The 20,347-nt window shown below is 44.2% G+C and overlaps 1 protein-coding gene across 1 annotated transcript in view; it reads left to right on the top strand.

Moving 5' to 3' along the window:
• The first annotated feature begins 12,293 nt into the window (after positions 1-12,293).
• cntn2 (contactin 2) overlaps positions 12,294-20,347 on the top strand; it is a 234,604-nt gene continuing 226,550 nt past the window's right edge. The window contains exon 1 of the mRNA XM_043716479.2: positions 12,294-12,414. The gene's annotated coding sequence lies outside the window, so the exon portion shown is untranslated. The remainder of the gene's footprint in view (positions 12,415-20,347) is intronic.

Here is a 20,347-nt window from a genome sequence, read left to right as displayed (position 1 = left end):
AATCTGCAATTATTTATTATTATCAGTTCCTTATTCTCACATATATCTAGAAAGGTACAGTGAAAACCAGTGCCATTTTGAATTACAAAAAGAAACGACAAAATTGGAGCTCATCTTCCGTAGAAGGGGTCTTCAAAGACAGCTTCAGAATTTGTACCAGGACTCTGCAAGGTGTCTTGGTCCGCAAGGAATCCATGCATTTCAGGCCTCCCACAGCCAGGAGTCCTCGCAGCAGGCACCACTGCAGCCAAAGTCCAGCCTAGGCCACAAGTCCATGTTGTGGGCCTACCACAAAGTCCTTGCTCCGAGCACTGCCACCACCGCAGCTGATGATCTAGCAGATCCACGACTCCCCAGGAGCAGACGACCTACAGTGCACCACTGCAGACGTGACCTGCCAAGTGCCTGAGTCCGTGTTCCGGGCCTACCATAGCCAGAAATCCTCACTCCGGGCACCACCATCACCACAGCTGACAGTGGCACAGTGTCTCAGTGGTTAGCACTGCAGCCTCACAGCGCCAGGGACCCGGGTTCAATTCCCACCTTGGGCAACTGTCTGTGGGGACTTTGCACGTTCTTCCTGTGTCTGCATGGGTTTCCTCCAGGTGCTCCGGTTTCCTCCCACAGTCCAAACATGTGCAGGTCAGGTGAATTGGCCATGCTAAATTGCCCATAGTACTAGGTGCATTAGTCAGAGGGAAATGGGTCTGGGTGGGTTACTCTTCAGTGTGGACTTGTTGGGTCAGTGTGGACTTGTTGGGCCGAAGGGCCTGTTTCCACGCTGTAGGGAATCTAATCTAACCCACCGAGTCCACGCTCTGGCTTCCCCACAACATCAGCAGATGAAGATAAGAAAGAAGGGAAAGGAAAAGGAGAGAAAGAGAAGGAAGCAGCCACTCTGGAGCAGACAGGCTCAGGAGGCCAAACACTGCCTACCGTGCAGGCTCTGCCATCTTGGCCATCCTTACCCAGTCTGTGTCTCCACATCCACAACAATATAGTAGCCCTTAATTGCCCTCTAACATGCCACTCACTTCAAGGACAATTAGGGATGGATTACAAATGGTGGCCTTGTCAATGACAAGGTAATATTTTAAAGAAAACCGATTCTTGGCCTCTTGGCATTGCCTTTCAAGATCTGATCATACAAGCCACTTCCTTTAGAAGTCATCCTCCCCAAATATGACTCGATGAGACTGAAGTGATATTTGCATCAGATTTAGTATGAGAGACAAATGTCAACTCTGGTTAGACATAACCATCAAAATCCCTGGCCCTGAGTCACAGAGCCTTCCTCCCCCTGTTGTGTCTTGCACTGAATAGAACTAACACATGCCCAACTACAGGCAGTCATTATCAGGGTAAATGTATTACTTGTGGACATATGTGCCTGGTGACAGGCCAGGCAGCAATTTCAATGTTTCTCTTTGCTGTGGGCTCGACAATATTCTGTTTTGTTATAGATTAACCCTGGAGTCTGACAGAACAAAGAGTGCAGCAATATACACAATATACTAGACTCCTTCCCCACATAAAAAACAGCTTATGTATTAAAACGTGAAACAGTACATGCAGCACAGAATGCAATATGACCAAGCCAGCATCAACTGTGTTACCTGAACATATAACAGTTCGGGTTGCTTCATTGTTTTTACTGTAATCACAACCAAAGCAAATATCACTTTTACTTGCAAAGTAATCCATGTGTAATTTTCAACACAAAAACAGACATTGCTGGAAAAGCTCAGCAAATCTGGCCGCATGTGTGGAGAGAAATCGCAGTTAATGGTTCGGGTTGAATGACCCTTCCTCAGAACTGTGCAAATTTGTTTCCCTTAATGCCAGTACTTTTTTTAAAATCAAAAATATCATCAACTGACAGTAAATAAAGGAAAGCACACCATTTTTCTTCTTCCTTCCTACACAATTTCAATTAACCAATCCAGATTCGTCTACTTTCTGACTGAGTACCTCAAGTCTCCATTAGATTGACTCATCCTTTTTGACACCTTTGACTGTGCTAAACCTAAACTTTAACATTGATACCACCTCCACTCAATGTCGAGACTGTGGCATTGATTAGATTCATCTTAATCAAAGACCCTAACTTTCCTGAAATAAAAATCAAAAGAACTGCAGACGCTGGAAATCAGAAACAAAAACAGAAATTGCCGGAAAAGCTCAGCAGGTCTGGTAGCAGCCGTGAAGAGAAATCAGAGTTAACGTTTTGGGGAAGGGTTACTTGACCTGAAACGTTAACTCTGATTTCTCTCCACAGATGCTGCCAGACCTGCCGAGCTTTTCAAGCAATTTCTGTTTTTTGACCCTAGCTCCACTTGCTCGACATGTGGACTCTATGTTTCCAACAAGCTTGCAGTTTCTTTGTGATTTTCACTTTCTTTCTGAGTTTACTTTATACTGCAGTGAGTTTCATCATGTTCTGTTTGTCAGATTTCCTCTTTCAAGGATATGATCTGCATGACAATGACTGCGCCACACTCTAATCATTACTTCCAACTTGAATGTATCTACGTTCTGTACAACAATTCCAATTGCATATTTCTATTTATCACCGTGACCTTCTAAACTCTCGAAGGTTTCATGTCTCATCTGTCATGACTCATTTTTACTTGCTTTTCTCTTACTGGTTATTGACATTAGGTTTAGGTCAGCTAAACCTGTTCTTACAACTTGGTTAAGCACTAACTCAGAAGGTGAGCAACCTATACCAGACTGAGGTTAATCTGTAAGAAAACCGAACATTGCCTAGCCTGCATCAAATAACGATGTGGAAATTTACTACCTGGCCTGTCACTGAGAAAATACGTCAGCAAAGATCTCTTGACAATCTGTCCACATCTTTCTTCTTTCAATGTTGGAGTTTGATTCCATTCTCACTTAAAAATATTTCAAACTCTTCCGATGTATACTGTCAGCCATTTCTGACACCAATTTATAAATTTTTGGCAAGCTATAAATTTCAAACTAACTTCTCAAAATGGCAATTGTTGTAACATTCATGAGATTTTGTAGAGATTCAGTGTTTATCCACTTGCTGTAACTATCGATCTAAACAAACCGCTGTTTCCCTTCCTTTTCATACAAACCGACATACACTCATTCCCGTAGTTTCATTGTGTTTGACCATGGAATAAAAGGAGCTTCAGTTGGATCATTTTTCATTCCGAGACACTTGACAACTTTCCATTGACTCTTCAAGATCTCTATTTGCCAATGAAGATCGAAAATAACGTTTTGTTACTGCTTTTGCACAGTCTCAGTGTGCTCCTGGTGAAGTTCCTCTCACAGTCTCTCTCTAGATTGTGGCAGAATATTAGCTCGTACACCTCACTGGGGACAGTTATGTTCCACACTCAGTTTAGTTCTGTGATGGAAATGTTTCTGTAACTTCTCACCATCACACCCTCTAGGCTGGCCATTCATGACCTTACTGAGCATCATATTGTTATGTGTTTTTCTTTTATACATTTTTGGAATGTGGGTGTTGCTGCCAACATTTATTGCCCATCCTTCATTGCCCCTTGAGAAGGTGGGGGTGAGCTGCCTTCTTGAACTGCTGCAGTCCACCTGCTGTGGGTTGACTCACAATGCCTTTAGGGAGGGAATTCCAGGATTTTGATCCAGTGACAACGAAGGAACGACAATATATTTCCAAGTCAGGATGGTGAGTGGCTTCGAAGGGGAGCTTAAAGGTGGTGGTGTTCCTATGTATCTGCTGTCCTTGTTCTTCTAGATGGAATGGCCCATGGGATTGGAAGGTACTGTCTGAGGATCTTTGGTGAATTTCTGCAGTGCATCTTGTAGGTAGTACATACTGCTAAGCATCGATGGTGGTGGAAGTGGATGTTTATTGATTTGGTGTGAATCGAGCGGGCTGCTTTGTCCTGGATGGTATCAAGCTTCTTGAATGTTGTTGGAGCTGCACCCATCCAGGCAAATGGGAAGTGTTTCGTTACATTCCTGATATGTACATTGTACCTCATGGACAAGATTTGTGGAGTCAGAAAGTGAGTTATTCGCTGCAGTATTCCTAATCTCTGACCTGCTCTTGTAGCCACTTTGTTTAATGGCAAGCCCAGTTGAATTTCTATTAATGATAACCCCCCAGACTGTTGATAGTGGGGGATTCTGTGATGATAACACTATTGAATGTTAAGGGATAGTGGTAAGATTGTCTCTTATTGGTGATGACCATAGCCTAGCACTTTTGTTGCACAATTGTTACTTGCCACTTGTCAACCCAAGCCTGGCTATTGTCCAGATCTTATTACAGATTTAAACATGGACAGCTTCAGTATCTGAGGAATCACAAATGTTGCTCAACATTGTTCAATTATCAGTGAACATCCCCACTTCTGACATTCTGACACTATCCTGAGAAGCTCTGACAGAGATGTTGTGGAACTGAGATGACTGACCTCCAACAACCATGACCATCCACCCAAAAGAGACTTTGCCCCCTATACGCATTGACTGCAGTTTTGCTCGGGCTCCTTGATGCCATACTCGGTCGAATGCAGCCTTGATGTTAAGGGCTGTCCCTCTCCCCTCCCCTCTGGAATTCAGCTCTTTTGTCCATGTTTGAACCAAAGCTGTAATGAGGTCAGGAGCCGAGTGACCCTGTTGGAACCCAAACTGGGTGTCACTGAGCAGGTTATTGCTGAGCAGGCACTGCTTGATAGCACTGCTAAAGACACCTTCCATCACTTTACTGATGATCAAGAGTAGACTGATGGGACGGTAATTTGCTGGGTTGGATTTGTTCTGCTTTTTATGGACAGGATATACCTGAACAATTTTCCACATTGTCGGATAGATGCCAATATTATAGTTGTATTGGAAGGGCTTGGCTAGGGGAGTGGCAATTTCTCAAGCACAAGTCAATTGCTGGAATGTTGTCAAAGCTCATAGCGTTTCCAGTAGCCAGTGCACTTCTTGATATCACATCAAGTGAATCAAATTGGTTGAAGACAGTATCAGTAGCTGGGGAAGAGATTATCCACACAACGATTCTGGCTAAAGATTGTGGTGAAAGCTTCAGCTTTATCTTATGCATGGTTGTATTGGGCTCTCCAATCATTGAGGATGGGTATATTTGTGGAGCCTCCTTCTCCAGTGAGTTGTTTAATTGTCCACCACTGTTCACGACTGGATGTGGCAAGACTGCAGAGCTTAGATCTGATCCATTGGTTGTGGAATCACTTAGCTCTGTCTATCACTTTCTGCTTATGCTGTTTGGCATGCAAGTAGTCCTGCTTGATACTTTCACCAGGTTGACACCTCATCTTCAGGTATGCCTGGTGCTGCACTGGCTTGATGGTAATGGTTGAGTGGGGGATATGCCGGGCCATGAGGTTACAGATTGTGCTGAAGTAATATTCTGCTGCTGTTGTTGGCCCACAGTCCATCATGGATGCTGAGTCTTGAGCTGCTAGATCTGTTCAAAGTCACAGTGATACAACCACACAACATGATACAGGGTAGTCGCAAAATGAAAGCGGGACATTGATTCAACAAGGACTGTGCAGTGGTCACTTTTGCCGATACTGTCATGGACAGATGCATCTGCAACCAGCAGATTGGATAGGGTGAGGTCAAGTATGTTTTTCCCTCTTCTTGGTTCCCTCACCGCCTCCTGCAGACCCACTCTCGCAATTACATCCTTCAGGACCTGACCAGCTCAATCAGTAAAGCTGCTGCTGAGCCACTCTTGGTGGAGGACATTGAAATCCCCCACCCAGAGGACATTTTGTGCCATTGCCACCCTCAGTGCTTCCTCCAAGTGTTGTTCAACATAGAGGAGTACAGATTCACCAGCTGGGGGAGGATGGTACGTGGTCATCTGAAGGAGGTTTCCTTGCCTGTGTTTAACCTCAACGCATGACAGCTTATGGGGTCCAGAATCAATGTTGAGTAATCCCAGGGCAACTCCCTCCTGGCCGTTTACCACTGTGCCACCACTTCTGCTGGGTCTGTCCTGTCAGTGAGATGGGATACATACAGGGATGGTGATGGTGTGTCTGGGACATTGTCTGTAAGGTATGACAATGTATGGTGTGATACATGAGTATGATTATGTCAGGCTGTTGTTTGACTGGTCTATGAGACAGCTCTCCCAATTTTGGAACCAGACCCTAAATATTAGTGAGGAGAACTTTGCAGGATTAACAGGGCTGTTTCTGCCGGTGTATTTTCTGGGGGCTGGGTTGATGCCCGGTGGTCTGTCTGGTTTCATTTCTTCGTTGTGATTGATACAACTGAGTGATTGCTAGGGCATTTCAGAAGAGAGCTGAGAGTCAATCTTATTGTTGTGGGTCTGAAGTCACATGTAGGCCAGACCAGTTGAGGATGGCAGATTTCCTTCTCTGAAGGACGTGAGTGAACCAGATGAGTTTTTCCGATAATCGGCAATAATTTCATAGTTATCATTAGATCCTTAATTCCAGATTTCTTTTTTTGATTGAATTCAAATTCTTCCATCTGCCATGGTGGGATTCGAGTGCCCAGAACATTAACTGAACTTCTGAATTAATAGTCAAAACATGTGGCGCCGGAAAAGGGCAGCAGGTCAGGCAGCATCCGAGGAGCAGGAGGGTCGACATTTCAGGCATAAGCCCTTCATCAGGAATTTCTGGATTAATACTCCGGCCATAATACCACTGAGCCCTCACCTCCCCATATTTCTTTATTCATGTCTCCAACAGACACGACCATGACATTAAAACCTATAAAGCAATTCACAGGTAACTCTGTATCTAAAAATGAGTCCCAGTTTACATGGGAAATGTTACATCTTTATTGACATTTGTATGAGCAGCTGACTTAAAATAGTTATTATTGCACTGATGGCTAATGTAATTATGACCCTCCTTGTTCAGCCACTACATCCTGCTCTAATAGCCTTTCCTCCATTGTAGACACACTCTGTGGCATTGGAAAAGCACAGCAGGTCAGACAGCATCCGAGGAGCAGGAGAGTTGACGTTACAGTATTCCTGATTATCGGCTTTTGCCTGAAACATCAACTCTCCTGCTCCTCGGATGCTGCCTGACCCACTGTGCTTTTCCAGCACTATACTTTTTATCCCTGATCTCCAGCATCTGCAGAGTCCTCACATTCTCCACACTCTTCTTCAACCCTAGTAAAAATAATAATAATCCAGACCGGTTTAAGCACAATCTTCTTAGACCAATTGCTTCCCACTAAGGAGCTGTTCCTTTAATAAATCACAGGATATGTCATTATATTTCACCCTCGCGATAACTTCATCTGACTGTTGTTGAAATCGCTGTCTGATTTACACTAATTTTGTGTAAGGAAATGGGATTTAGGGATAGTTGTCCCCACCTTCCAAAATAACAGACACTGCTGTAGTTATATCAACACAAAAGAAAGACCTGAATGTCTGACTTACATTTATAATTTTGATTCTGGAATTGGATCTTCAGTGCAATTATTCTCACTTTCCATATGATTCTTTTAATATCCATTCACGGGATGTGGCTCTTACTTGATTGGCCAGTAATGATTGCACATCCCTAACTGTCAGTTCAACTGACCAGTGTGCTTGAGCCAATTCAGAGGGCAGTTAAGAGTCAACCACATTGCTATGGGTTTGGAGTCATGTGTAGGCCAGACCAGGTAAAGATGGCAGAATCCCTTCCCTACAGTGAGCCAGGTGAGGTTTTACAACAATCATTAATCGGTCACTAACAGGTTAGCATTACAGTTTAGATTTTCATTGATTCTGAAGAAGGGTCACTGGATCCAAAACATTAACTCTGCCTTCTCTCCACAGAGGCTGCCAGACCTGCTGAGTTTTTCCAGCTGTTTCTGATTTCCAGTTCTTGGGGGCTTTTGTCTGTCATTACAAATGTCACCATCTACCACATTGGGATTCAAGCCCATTTCTCCACAGCATCACTCTAGCTCTCAGGTTACAAGTCCAGCGATAATTCCACTATGCCACTGCTTTACTTTGTCTCTCTGTGTAGTGTTAAATCTTCCTCGTCATACGCAACCACCTCTGTTTCCGCATCTCCCATCGGTACATTGGAGGCTGTCCAAGCTTCAGAACCAGCCTTGGATTCACCACTGCCTCAACCCTGTACATGATAATAAGCTGGAACGTTACAATTTCCACCACTGTGGCATGCCATCTTATTAAGACTGACCTTCCAAGTCGAAGAGTGTGATGCTGGAAAAGCACAGCCAGTCAGGCAGCATCAGAGGAGTAGGAGAGTTGATGTTTCAAGCATAAGCTCTTCATTAGGTTACTGTGAAGTCTCTCCAGGATGCCTACCTTAAAGAGGTTCTTACTGCGAAGACTGACCTTCCTACAGGCAGGGCACGTTGATCGAAAATGGAGGCATTTAAATAGTTGGCAGTTACCATCGACAATTGTTGTATTTCATTTTTGACTCTGATGCCAGATTGGACACTGTGGTCTAGATCTCACCGAAATCCAGCAGACCTCCTCACTCCAGCTCAGGAGAAACATTGAAACATAGAAGATAGGAGCAAGAGAAGGCCATTCAGCCCTTCAAACCTGCTTCAGCATTCATCATGATCTTGGCCGATCGTCCAACTCAATAGCATAATCCTGCTTCCTCTCCATAACCCTTTGGTCCCATTCGCCCCAATATCGAGTTGCCTCTTGAATACATTCAGTGTTTTGAATCAACTATTTCCCGTGGTAATGAATTCCACAGGCTCACTACTCTCTGGGTGAAGAAATGTCTCCTCATCTCCATCCTAAATGATCCACCCTGAATCCACAGACTGTAACCCCTAATTCTGGGTGCACCCACCATCGGGGACTATCCTCTCTGCATCTACCCTGTCTAGTCCTGTTAGAATGTCTTTATGAGATTCCATCACCCCCCGCCCCCCACCAACTTGTCTGAACTCCAGCAAAAACAATCCTAATCCAGTCAATCTCTCCTCATACATCAGTCCCACCATCCCCGGGATCTGCTTGGTAAAGGTCTGGAGCTGTCTCTTTCTGACATTTCCTCCGTCCTGGCCTCAGGGCAGTGCTTCTTCTACACTAGCTCTTTGCCTTTGCTGCAAAGGTATGGCCTGGATTTTATCCTTACTTCATGTCTCCTATAAATATGTCTCTAAGGTCGATTTCTAACACTGCACCATACCACAGTGATGAGTGACTTTCTTTAATTCATGATTGGAATCTGTCACAGGCTGATTTCCCAGATCATTCCTTTCACGGAATACATCGCTCAGTGGAAGCTCATTCATAGTCACACAGTAATATAGTCTAGAATCACATCCATTTCAGAACAATCTACAGCATTGCAATGTAATCTATAGCATTGCGATATCACAGGCAACACTGGATAGATAACATTTGAAAGTACCTGTCTGAACGTGGTGAGGGAAACATTTACTTTATCCTTGTTTATTTTGTTTATTTTCAGTCAATTTTGTAGTTTCATTTTTTTAATATCAGCCTTCTTTGTTAGAATTAATTTCCCCCATTATTATCCCCAGCTATGCCTTCAGTGCCATTTTTATGACTGTGAACTACATTCGACTCACTGTGTGCCTATGTGTTGTGCACTCACGGTGTTCTTTCAAACACTTAAACTTCATCACAATCAACTTTAGGAAATTCCTGATGGTGTTACAATTTGCTTTAGTCCTTTGCTTTTCAAAGGAAGTGTAGAAAAGCCAATTCCAGCCTTGTCGATATCTTTCAGTTATATATTGCACTAACATGTGCAGGCAAGCATTATCAGAGAAACTTTACTCACAACTCCCTGACATAGCAGGGTATGGTATTCCCCCATTCCCAATGTTTATGTAACCAATCAATGAAGAAAATAAGCAAAATAACACCATTCAGGAGTCTGAGAGAGAGGCAGTGTGAGACAGAGAGAGAGCGTGCGAGACAGTGGGAGTGGAGAGACAGTGGGAGTGTGAGAGAGGCATGTGAGAGATAGAGAGAGTGTGAGACAGAGTGGGAGTATGAGAGAGAAGGAATTTGTGAGAGAGGGAGTGTGAGAGAGAGAGTGTGAGACACGGGTGTGTGAGAGAGATAGGGAGTTGAGAGAGCAGAGTGTGAGGGAGAGGGGGAGTGTGAGAGAGATGGTGTGCGAGTGTGAGAGAGAGGAGTGTGAGAGAGGGAGTGTGAGACAGGAGTGTGTGAGAAAGAGAGGGAGTGTGAAAGAGTAGCTGTGAGAGAGAAAAGGAATGTGAGAGAGAAAGGGAGTGGGAAGGAGGGAGTGAGTGAGAGAGAGGAGTGCAAAAGAGAGGTAGTGTGAGGGGAGGTGAGTGTAAGTGTGAGTGTCATATAGTCATAGAGTTATACAGATGTACAGCATGGAAGCAGGCCCTTCAGCCCAACTCATCCGTGCTGACCAAGTTTCCTAATGTGAACTAATCCCATTTGCCTGTGTTTGGCCTTTATCCCTTTAAACCCTACCTATGCATGTACATGTCCAAATGTCCTTTAAATGTTGTAATTGTACCCCCCTCCACCACTTCCTCAGGCAGCTTGCTCCTTAAATGCACCATCCTCTGTGAGAAAAATATGTCTCTCAGGTCTCTTTTAAATCTTTCCTCTCTCACCTTAAACCTATGCCGTCTAGTTTTGGACTCCACTACTCTGGGGAAAAGACCTTAGCTATTCACCTTATCTAGTCATAAAATCATACAGCACAGAAACAGACCCTTCAGTCCAAAAAGTCCACGCCAACTGTAATCCCACCTAACCTAGTCCCACCTGCCTGTGTTTAGCCCATATCCCTCCAAACCTTTCCTCTTCATGTACTTAACTAAATGTGTTTTAAACATTGTAACTGTATCTGCATCCACCACTTCCGCTGGTGTTAGAGGTGGTCCAGAGAAGTTTACAAGAATTGTCCCATGGATGAAGGGCTTGTCATATGAGTGCATCTGCGCTCGATGGAGTTTAGGAAAATGAGGGGGAATCTGTTCGAAACTTACAGAATACTGAGGCGCCTGGACAGACTGGCTGTGGAAACGATCGTGGGCGAGGTGAGGAACCGATGGCACACTCAAAGTGAAAGGAGTAGAAGAGGAATTTCTTCAGCTGAAAGTGGTGACTCTGTGGAACTCACTGCCACTGAAGACTGTGGAGGCCATGTCATTGAATGTATTTACATCAGGGATAGATAGATCTTTGACTGGTAAAGAGATCAAGGGTTACAGGGAGAAGGCAGGACAATGGGGTTGAGAAACATATCAGCCCTGATCGATTAGCAGAGCGGACTCGATGGGGCAAACAGCCTCCTTCTCCTCCTATATCTTGTGGTATAATGCTGTGTCCTTAGAGAGAGAGCACTTGGTGTCCACCAACATTTAAAGAGAAACGTGAGCTCCGCGGGGACTGGAGTGAACTATTTTCCCACCAAGTCCATTCTAATTTTGAGAAGATGAGTTTGAAAGAGGAGGTGTGTGTGAGAGGGAGTGCGAGAGAGGGAGTGTGAGAGAGGGAGTGTGAGACAGTAATGTGAGAGAGATAGTGCGAGAGAGGGAGTGTGAGAGAGTAGTGTGAGAGAGGGAGTGCGAGAAAGGGAGTGTGAGAGAGTAGTGTGAGAGTGAGAGTTGTAAGTAGTGTGTGAGAGAGAGGAGTGTGTGTAAGAGAGAGAGAGGAGTGAGTGAGAGAGAGAGAGAGAGACAGTGAGAGAAAGTAGTTGTGAGGGAGAAAGGGAGCACAAGAGAAGACTGTGAAAGAGGGTTTGCGTGAGATAGAGTGTGGAAAAGAGAGTGTGTGAGAGCACAAGGGAGTGTATGTGAGTGAGCAAGTTTGGAAAATAGAGAGACGTCGTGTGAGAGCGAGAGAAAGAGAAAGAGAGAGAGAGAATCAGAGTGTGAAAAAGCGAGGGGGTATGTGTGAGAGAGGAATAAGGGGGACAAAATGTGAGAAAGACATGATATGAGGTAAGTGTGTAAGACTGTGTGTGTAAGAGAGAGAGTCAAACAGAAAGTGTGTGTGAGAGAGAAAGACAGTGTATCAGACAGAGGGACAAGTGTGAGAGAGAGAGATGCGAAGTAGAGGTTTGAGTCAGTGAGAGCAGGAGTGTGTGAGAGAGAGAGAGAGGGCGAGAGAGAAGCAAAATGCTGAGGAAACTGTCAATACATGAATCATGTACGAAGGGCTCCTCTTAGTGGCCCTGGAGCTGAACAAATGGAAATCTCCCAAGAGCTGTTACGTTTACTGGAAGAGGAGGAGCACAGTCTAGTGCAAATGCTGCAGTGCTGGTGGAACACATGCAAAGGATTCTGAATAACATTTCAGCAAAGGGAGAATTCAGGGGGAAAAAGACCCAGAAGGGGCTGTTCACCTGTTACAAGGAGATGTGAGACCTGCTGGATTCTTTGATGTTCAAGATCTTGGCAAAAAGAAAGGTAGGATTATCTTTTCATTTCAGTGCTCTTAATGAACAGATCTGATTTTCCCGTTAATGCTTATCGAAAGCAGAAGCCTTGTATCAGTGTCACTGATCTACTGCTGGGATAAGCTGCAGTGTACAGTATCAGGGAAGTATCAAGGCAGCAAGTATAGAAGTGAAGCGTTTGTCAGGAGTGTTGCTTATATTTAAAGGCCCCTGTTTCTGTCCAGTGTACATATCTGCCTTTACCTGCAATAAACAGCAGGTTGAAAAGCCAGGACCAGTTTCCACCGTGTCAGCATTTGTACAGCAGCCACTACAGCACCTGTCCTGTTCTATGGAGCAACCAGTCTTCTCTCACTCTCTCTTTCACTCACATTCTCTCACCTACTCTCTCTGCCTTCCTCAATCTTTATCCACTCATTTTCCCAACCCTTCACTCACTCCTCCGTGTCTCATTCTCGCTTGCTTACTTTCTGCCCCTCTCATTCTCACCCCAATTCTACTTTCTCTCTGTGTGGCTCTCCCCCGTTCTCTCTTGATTTCCCCAAAAGCCCCTCACCCTTTCTCTCATGTTTCCCCCATTAACACTCTCCCTTCTTCTTGCTGTCCTTCCCTTGTGGTCCAACTCTCTGCCAGAGGTTTGCAATCTCTCTCTTCCCCTCTCTCCCATTCTCTCTCCTTCCCTTCCCTCTACCAGTGTCTTGTGCCCACTCTCTCCCAGCCCCTCTCTCTTTCTCTCCCTCTCACTCATTCTCTAACAAACAGGATGGCTTGTCCACCTTGCTGAAGACACCAATATTGACGTGAAGTGCATGGTGATGACATCATCACACCCTGAGTCTCAGCCAAGAGAAATTTGATTCAAAGACTATAGGCAGCTAGCACCAAATTGATAGCTTAGAGCTTTAAGTATCACGATGTATTAAACAATGCAATCCCAATAATACATTAGAAGTCTGTGATTATTATCGATAAACAGAGAACAGAGACAGACTGGCTATGAGAGAAATCGAGGGAATTTCCTGACTGTCCCCAGGAACCATTCTGTACCCCGTTATCCGTGCCATCCACTCCACACTTTCCCTGAGATTTTCCAAAGGTGTATGTATGAAAACCAATCCGCCCTGGAAGAGGAGAATGGACTCATGCTGTGCCATTGGGTGTGAATTGAACATACCAACCTGGACCTTACAGCAGAGGGGCAGGCTATTCAGCCCAACTGGTCTGTGCTGTTCCACACAGCTTACATTGCACTTTCCTTTTCACCAAACCAAGTAAGTCATCTAACATGACCCTAACGCAGACCCTGCATGAGGTTCTGGTAATGCAGTGGTCATGATGGACCCCTGGGTTCAAATCTCACCTGTTCTGGAGGTAATTCTCTGAACAGGTTGATTCCACCAGGCTGAAACTCTGGTGGTACATTTGGTGCAACTCTTCTAACTAACAAAGTTCACATCATCATAATCTGCGCAACAAAGCGAAGATTTAAATGACTTTTGAGTTATATTCTGAAGTGTCCCCTGTGTATCAATGCCAGATTAAGTCTCAACTAAACATTCAATTTCTGCATGTCTTATAGAAGTGTTTTCATGGCTACACTGATAAACCTAACATTGCTTGCTCATCTCCTTTTGAACTGCGTGGCTTGCGAGGGCTATTTCAGAGGGCAATTGAGAGTGAATTGGGTCACATGTAGGCCAGACCAGGTAAGGATAGCAGATTTCCTTCCCTAAAGGACAACAGTGAAGTATTTGAGTTTTTACAACAAGTGATTATAGTGGCCATGGTCACCATCACGGAAACTGACTTTACTTTGGATTTAAATGGCACCAGTTGCCATGGTGACACTTTAAATATCGGAACTGAGGCTGAGTTGTTTGTTGCCTCCTTTCCTACCCATGATCCTCCACTGCTCCCACCATGTGACCTGTTGCCAAGCCCCCACCCTATTTTAAATGGACACTGCTTTCACATTAATTTTCCCATGTAAACTTCAGTTATATTGGAAAGTAGAGCTGCCACCTTGAGCAATGAAAGATCCAACAAGCAGCGGTCATGTGTCCAGTTGGATTCTCCCTAGCCTGGCATACTCTATTCGAGTAGAATTCCAAAAGAGGGTTCAGGTAGAATCCCCACACAGAAACAGGTCATTTGACCCATCAAGTCCACACCGACTCTCCAAAGAGCATCCCACTTGGACCATCCTGCCTACCCTATCCCAGTAACCCTGCATTATCCCATGGCTAATCCACCTATCCTGCACATCCCTGGACACCATGTGACAGCTTGAGGTATTTTCATTTTTCAGGTTGGGGGGGCTGCAAGGGGAGGATGTTCTCCTCACTGATGTTCCTTACCCAGGCACGATTCCCTCACTATAACATTATTGTTCAGCCAGCAATGCCCACATCCATGAACAGATAATAAACCACACCCAATTGAGACTGGTGCGTAGGTAGTATGGTGAGGAGCAGGGATATCTGAGTTCCACTCCAAGGTCTGCATCACCCACTGGTTAGCAAGTTCCATACGTAAACATGACAAACTTAAAGCCACAAAGTTAAAATCTCACCATCCATGAGGGTTATGCTCTTGGAAATCTTCCTTAATGGTAAACATTTAAGCAGTGAATACACCTTATAACGGAAGTCAATTGCATAAGTTCCAGAAATGGATATGTACAGTATACAGTAGAAAAACAAAAAACTGCAATTAATGTTTTATTACTATAATGTCCAGCTGGAAAAACTACACACAGTTTACCCCATCTATTCTTATTATGGGGGTTCTCTGGTAGAATTCGATAGTCATAACCACAATGAACACCCATGTGTAGATGCTCCAGGCAATAATCTATCATGCAAAGCACACCCTCACCCTCTCTCTGATACATACACACCCTCACCCTCTCTCTGATACATACAAACCCCCTCACCCTCTCTCTGATACATACAAACCCCCTCACCCTCTCTCTGATACTTACACACCCTCACCCTCTCTCTGATACTTACATACCCTCACCCTCTCTCTGATACATACAAACCCCCTCACCCTCTCTCTGATACATACAAACCCCCTCACCCTCTCTCTGATACATACAAACCCCCTCACCCTCTCTCTGATACTTACACACCCTCACCCTCTCTCTGATACATACATACCCTCACCCTCTCTCTGATACTTACATACATACACACACACACCCTCTCTCAGATGCACACACACCCTCACTTTCTCTCTGATATACACACACCCTCTCTCTGACACACAAACACACATACCTTCTCTCTAATACACACAAACCCCCTCACCCTCTCTGTGATATACACACACACCCTCTCTCTGATAGACAGACACACACACACCCTCTCTCTGATACACACAAACCCCCTCACCCTCTCTCATACACACACACACACATCCTCACCCTCTCTCTGATACACACACACACAAACACACCCTCTCTTTGATACACACAAACCCCCTCACCCTCTCTCATACACACACACACACATCCTCACCTTCTCTCTGATACACACACACACAAACACACCCTCTCTTTGATACACACACACACCCTCACCCTTTCTCTCATACACACACAAACACTCTCACTGTCTGCCTCTCTTGCACACGCACACACACACACTCTACCACAGAGCCTTATTTTACATTAATTGAGGATTTTTCTTTGTTTCTCGGCTTTTTCTCCACATTTTGCCTTTTGTTCTGATAAACAAACCTCAGATGTCCCATGGGTGAAATGGTATATAGGATGTTATAGACGGTAAGCAAATCTGCACGTAGCGAAGACTCGTGTATGAGACTTTGCTATGCCTCATTGGCTGCAAATCACTTTGAGAAGTCCTGGGGATGTACAAGGTGGCTAGATAAATGCCAGCCTTTTATTTCCTTTCTCTAGCCAAATAGAAGAAGCTGTGATGGTATTGGATAGCATTGAATTTGTAAAAAAAAAAGAAAGAAAAGTCACTATAGCTTTATTCTCTCATTACAGAGTGATAACTGGCAGCAGGTTTAACCAAGGGTCACTACATCTCAGCTGGTGTGAGAATTGAACCTGTACTGTGGGTTTCACTCCACATTGCAGATCAGCCTTCCAGCCAACTGAGCTAACCAGCCCCCACAACAAGCAACTGACCAAACAATGGACTAGATGCTCAGACGTCTGTTGTGAACTTGGCCTGACAGATTCCATTAACTTACTCCTGTTTCAACCTTTTCTATTGAGTAGGTTCAAGTACTGCTGCCATTGTACATTACAAATTGCTAACCTGAACCTTAACGCAGCCCAGGTAACAATAAAATGATTTCTATGTTAAAATCAGATTGAAAAAGCCCGAAAGGTAAACACACACATCACAAGCTTATTTTCAATTCTGCAGTGAACAAAATGCAGAATTGTGATGGCATGGAAGAAGAGTGTGAGGGAATACAAAGTGTGAGTTTCCATTCACAACAATAAAGAGAAGAACCAGTAATGGTGCTAACTGTATGAGCTAGTCATTCTCCAGGATAAATCAATCCGCTTGATTGACACTTCATCCATCGGGTACAAAATTCACTCCCTTCACTACCGATCCTCAGTAGCTGCAGTGTGTGCCATCTACCAGATTCACTGCAGAAATTCACCAAGCCTCTTTCAACAACAAACCCACACCACTTCAATGTGAAAATATATTACCGTTCCTTCGCTGTCACTGAGTCAAAATCCCTGGAGCTTCTTTCATAACAGCGCTGTGAGTGTCTCTACGTCCAAATTTGTAGCGACTTGAAAAACTCAACTCAGTATCAACTTCTCCAGGATAATTGGGATGGGCAGTAAATGCTGACCCATCAGTGACTCATATCTGTGAATGAATAAAATAACCATACCTGACTGAGAGTGGTAGATGTGTAGAATTAGAATTTCTGCAGTGTGGGAACCGGCCCTTTGACCCAACAAGCCCACACCAAACAGTAACCCATTCAGACCCTTTCCCCTGACTAATGCACCTAACCTACACATCCCTGAACACTATGGGCAACTTGGTATGGTAAATTCACCTAACCTGCACATCTTTCGATCGTGGAAGGAAATTGGAGCACCCGAAAGAAACCCACACAGACACGGGGAGAATGTACAAACTCCAAGCAGACAGTGACCTGAGGCAGGGATCAAACCTGGGACCCTGGTGCTGTGAGGCAGTAGTACTAACCACTGAGACATCATGCCACCCCTAATGTGGCAGTGTATTTGTGTGCAAACTGACTATATCATTACAACATTGACAACACACGGAACAATGGCCAGTTATACCAGGTGCAAAAATTAACTTTTTCCTGGCCACATCAGTTCTGAGGGAGAGTCACTGGACCCAAAATGTTAATTCTGCCTTCTCTGTTGCCAGAACCGCTGAACTTTTCCAGCAATTCCTTTTTTGTACCAGTTATACTACCAGCTTCTCATTACCCAATGGCCAGGGAGCTCCATACATAAAGCGTTACAATCCAGAACAAAGTCAAAGCTACTTCCTTGATGAGATTATTTGTGAGTGAGCATACTCACAAACTATATTACACAGTGTGCATTATTATGAAGTTGCTGTTCTGAAGCAGTAACCAAAACATGCCTGAAGGATGCTGCAGATATGATGCTCTTACCTCTGCGTCTGAAAGGTGTGGGTTCACTTCAGATATTTGAACACTAAAGCAAGGCTGAGGCTTCAAGTGCTGTATTTTCAAAGGAGTCACTGGCTTTTCTCATTCACACAGCAGATGTGTGCGTTGCTGGCTGGGCCAGCATATACTGTCTGTGCTTAGTTGACCTTCAGAAGGTGGTGGTGAGCTGCCTTTTTGAACCGTTGCAGTTCATCTTCCATTACAGTGCTCTTAGGAAGAGAGTTCCAGGTTTTTGACCAACAACAATAAAGAAAGGGTAATTTATTTCCAATTCAGCATGAAATGTGACCTGGAGGGGAATGAGCAGTTGGTGGTGATCCCATCTCTCTGTCATCCTTGACCTTTGAGTGATAGAGGTCACTGATTTGTGTGCTCCAAGAATTGGACAAGGCTCAAAGACCGTCTAGAGAGTTATCCCCAGTTTTGTGGCTAATGTTTAGCTGAAACGTCACTAGAGTAGATTATGTGCTCATTATTATGTCGCTGTTTGCATAACTTCACTGTGTATAAATTGGTCACCATTATTCCTGTCAGTGTTTTAAGATGTCTTGAGGTGATGAAAGGCACATTAGAAATGCAAGTTCTGTCTCTCTATGGGCATGACTTTTCCTTTGGTTGACAAAGATTGAGAACACAAAACATGGAATTGACAGGGTCAGAGAAGACGTGCCACCGTGCCTGCACTGACTGAGTTGGTTGACCAATGAATATCCTTCTAGTAGGTCAGGAATTGTTGCATAAAATGTGGAAACTGCTACATGAAGGGATGTGTATTTACTCCAAGGGTGAATGTTAAAAGAAACACTCTTAGTATTGAAAGATTGATGCAGCTCTGGAGGGTTACAACAACTGTCAGTTTGAAGATCCTTGAAGGGTCAATTCAGACTGAATAGTTAGGGGGAAGGAAAAGTGGAATGGGTTGATGAAGCTGTTAGTTTTAGTTCAAACGCCAGATAATGCTGAGTGTGAGGATGAAGGTAATGTTCTCTGTTTTAGCCTTTCTGAAAGATAACATCAGGTTAGACAGTTTAAGAAGTGTAGAGATACAGTATTATTTTAAATCAATTTTAGCCTCTCCCAATATTAGAACCAAGAGCTGATAGGTTCAGAGGCTGAATCTGATACTTAATGGGAGAAGATTATCTTGGTTCACTCTCCGTACCTTTACTGGATGCAGTCCCTTTCACAATGTGCCTTTAATGGTCAGAGCATTGAATACAACAGTTGGGACGTCATGTTGCAGCTCTATGGGACATTAGTTAGGCCATTTTTGGAATACTGCACCCACTTCTGGCCTCTCTGTTATAAGAAGGATGTTGTGAAACTTGGATGGGTTCAGAAAAGATTCACAATGATGTTGCCAGGGCTGGAGGATTTGAGCTTTCGGGAGAGACTGAATAGGTTGGGGCTATTTTCCCTGCAGCGTCAGGGGCTGAGAAGTGACCTTATAGAGGTTTACAAAATTATGAGGGGCATGGATAGGGTGAATGGTCAAGGTCTTTTCCCCAGGGCATGAGAGTCCAAAATTAGAAAGCTTACGTTTAGGGTGAGAGGGGCAACCTTTTCACACAGAGGGTGGTGTGTGTATGGAATGAGCTGCCAGAGGAAGTGATGGCGGCTGGTACAATTACATCATTTAAAAGGCATCTGGATGGGTATATCAATAGGAAGCGGTTATAGGGATATGGGCTGGCAAATGGGGCTAGGTTAATTTAGGATATGTGAACAAATTGGACCAAGGGGTCTGTTTCTGCACTGTACAGCTCTATGACTATGACTCTAAGAGTGATAGATATTTAACAAAAAAAAGACCTGCAGATGCTGGAAATCAGAAACAAAAACAGAAATTTCTAGAAAAACTCAGCAGGCCTGACAGCATCCGTGGAGAGAAATCAGAGTTAACATTTCGGGTCCAGTGACCATTCTTCAGAAACAGTTCTGAGTTTCTCCAATAATTTCTGTTTGTGATAAATACTTACTTCCTCTTATATACATTTCTGGGTCAATGTCCAATACCAAGTTCAATGTTATTTCAGACTTTCAAACTTTTCCTCATGTATCCTCACTCTCCGTAACAATCTATCTGTCTGGGAGTCTAACTCTACCTAGACCCTGCTTACACTTCCATTGTATTCCACCTCTCCAGCTGACCTGTATTGCTCAGGTATGCAGCCCTGAGATAGAACCACATCAAACCCAGCTCATGATATGTAAAATGACAAAGCTTAAAAGATGTCTGAGGTTTCTAGTTCCACATGTTTGGA

The sequence above is a fragment of the Chiloscyllium plagiosum genome, unplaced genomic scaffold (assembly GCF_037043375.1).
Source record: "Chiloscyllium plagiosum isolate Xiang-an unplaced genomic scaffold, Cpla_swu_hap1 HiC_scaffold_26, whole genome shotgun sequence".
Classification (NCBI taxonomy): Eukaryota; Metazoa; Chordata; class Chondrichthyes; order Orectolobiformes; family Hemiscylliidae; genus Chiloscyllium; species Chiloscyllium plagiosum.
Note: the sequence above shows the minus strand (reverse complement) of the source record. Positions and strands in the feature narration are given on the sequence as shown.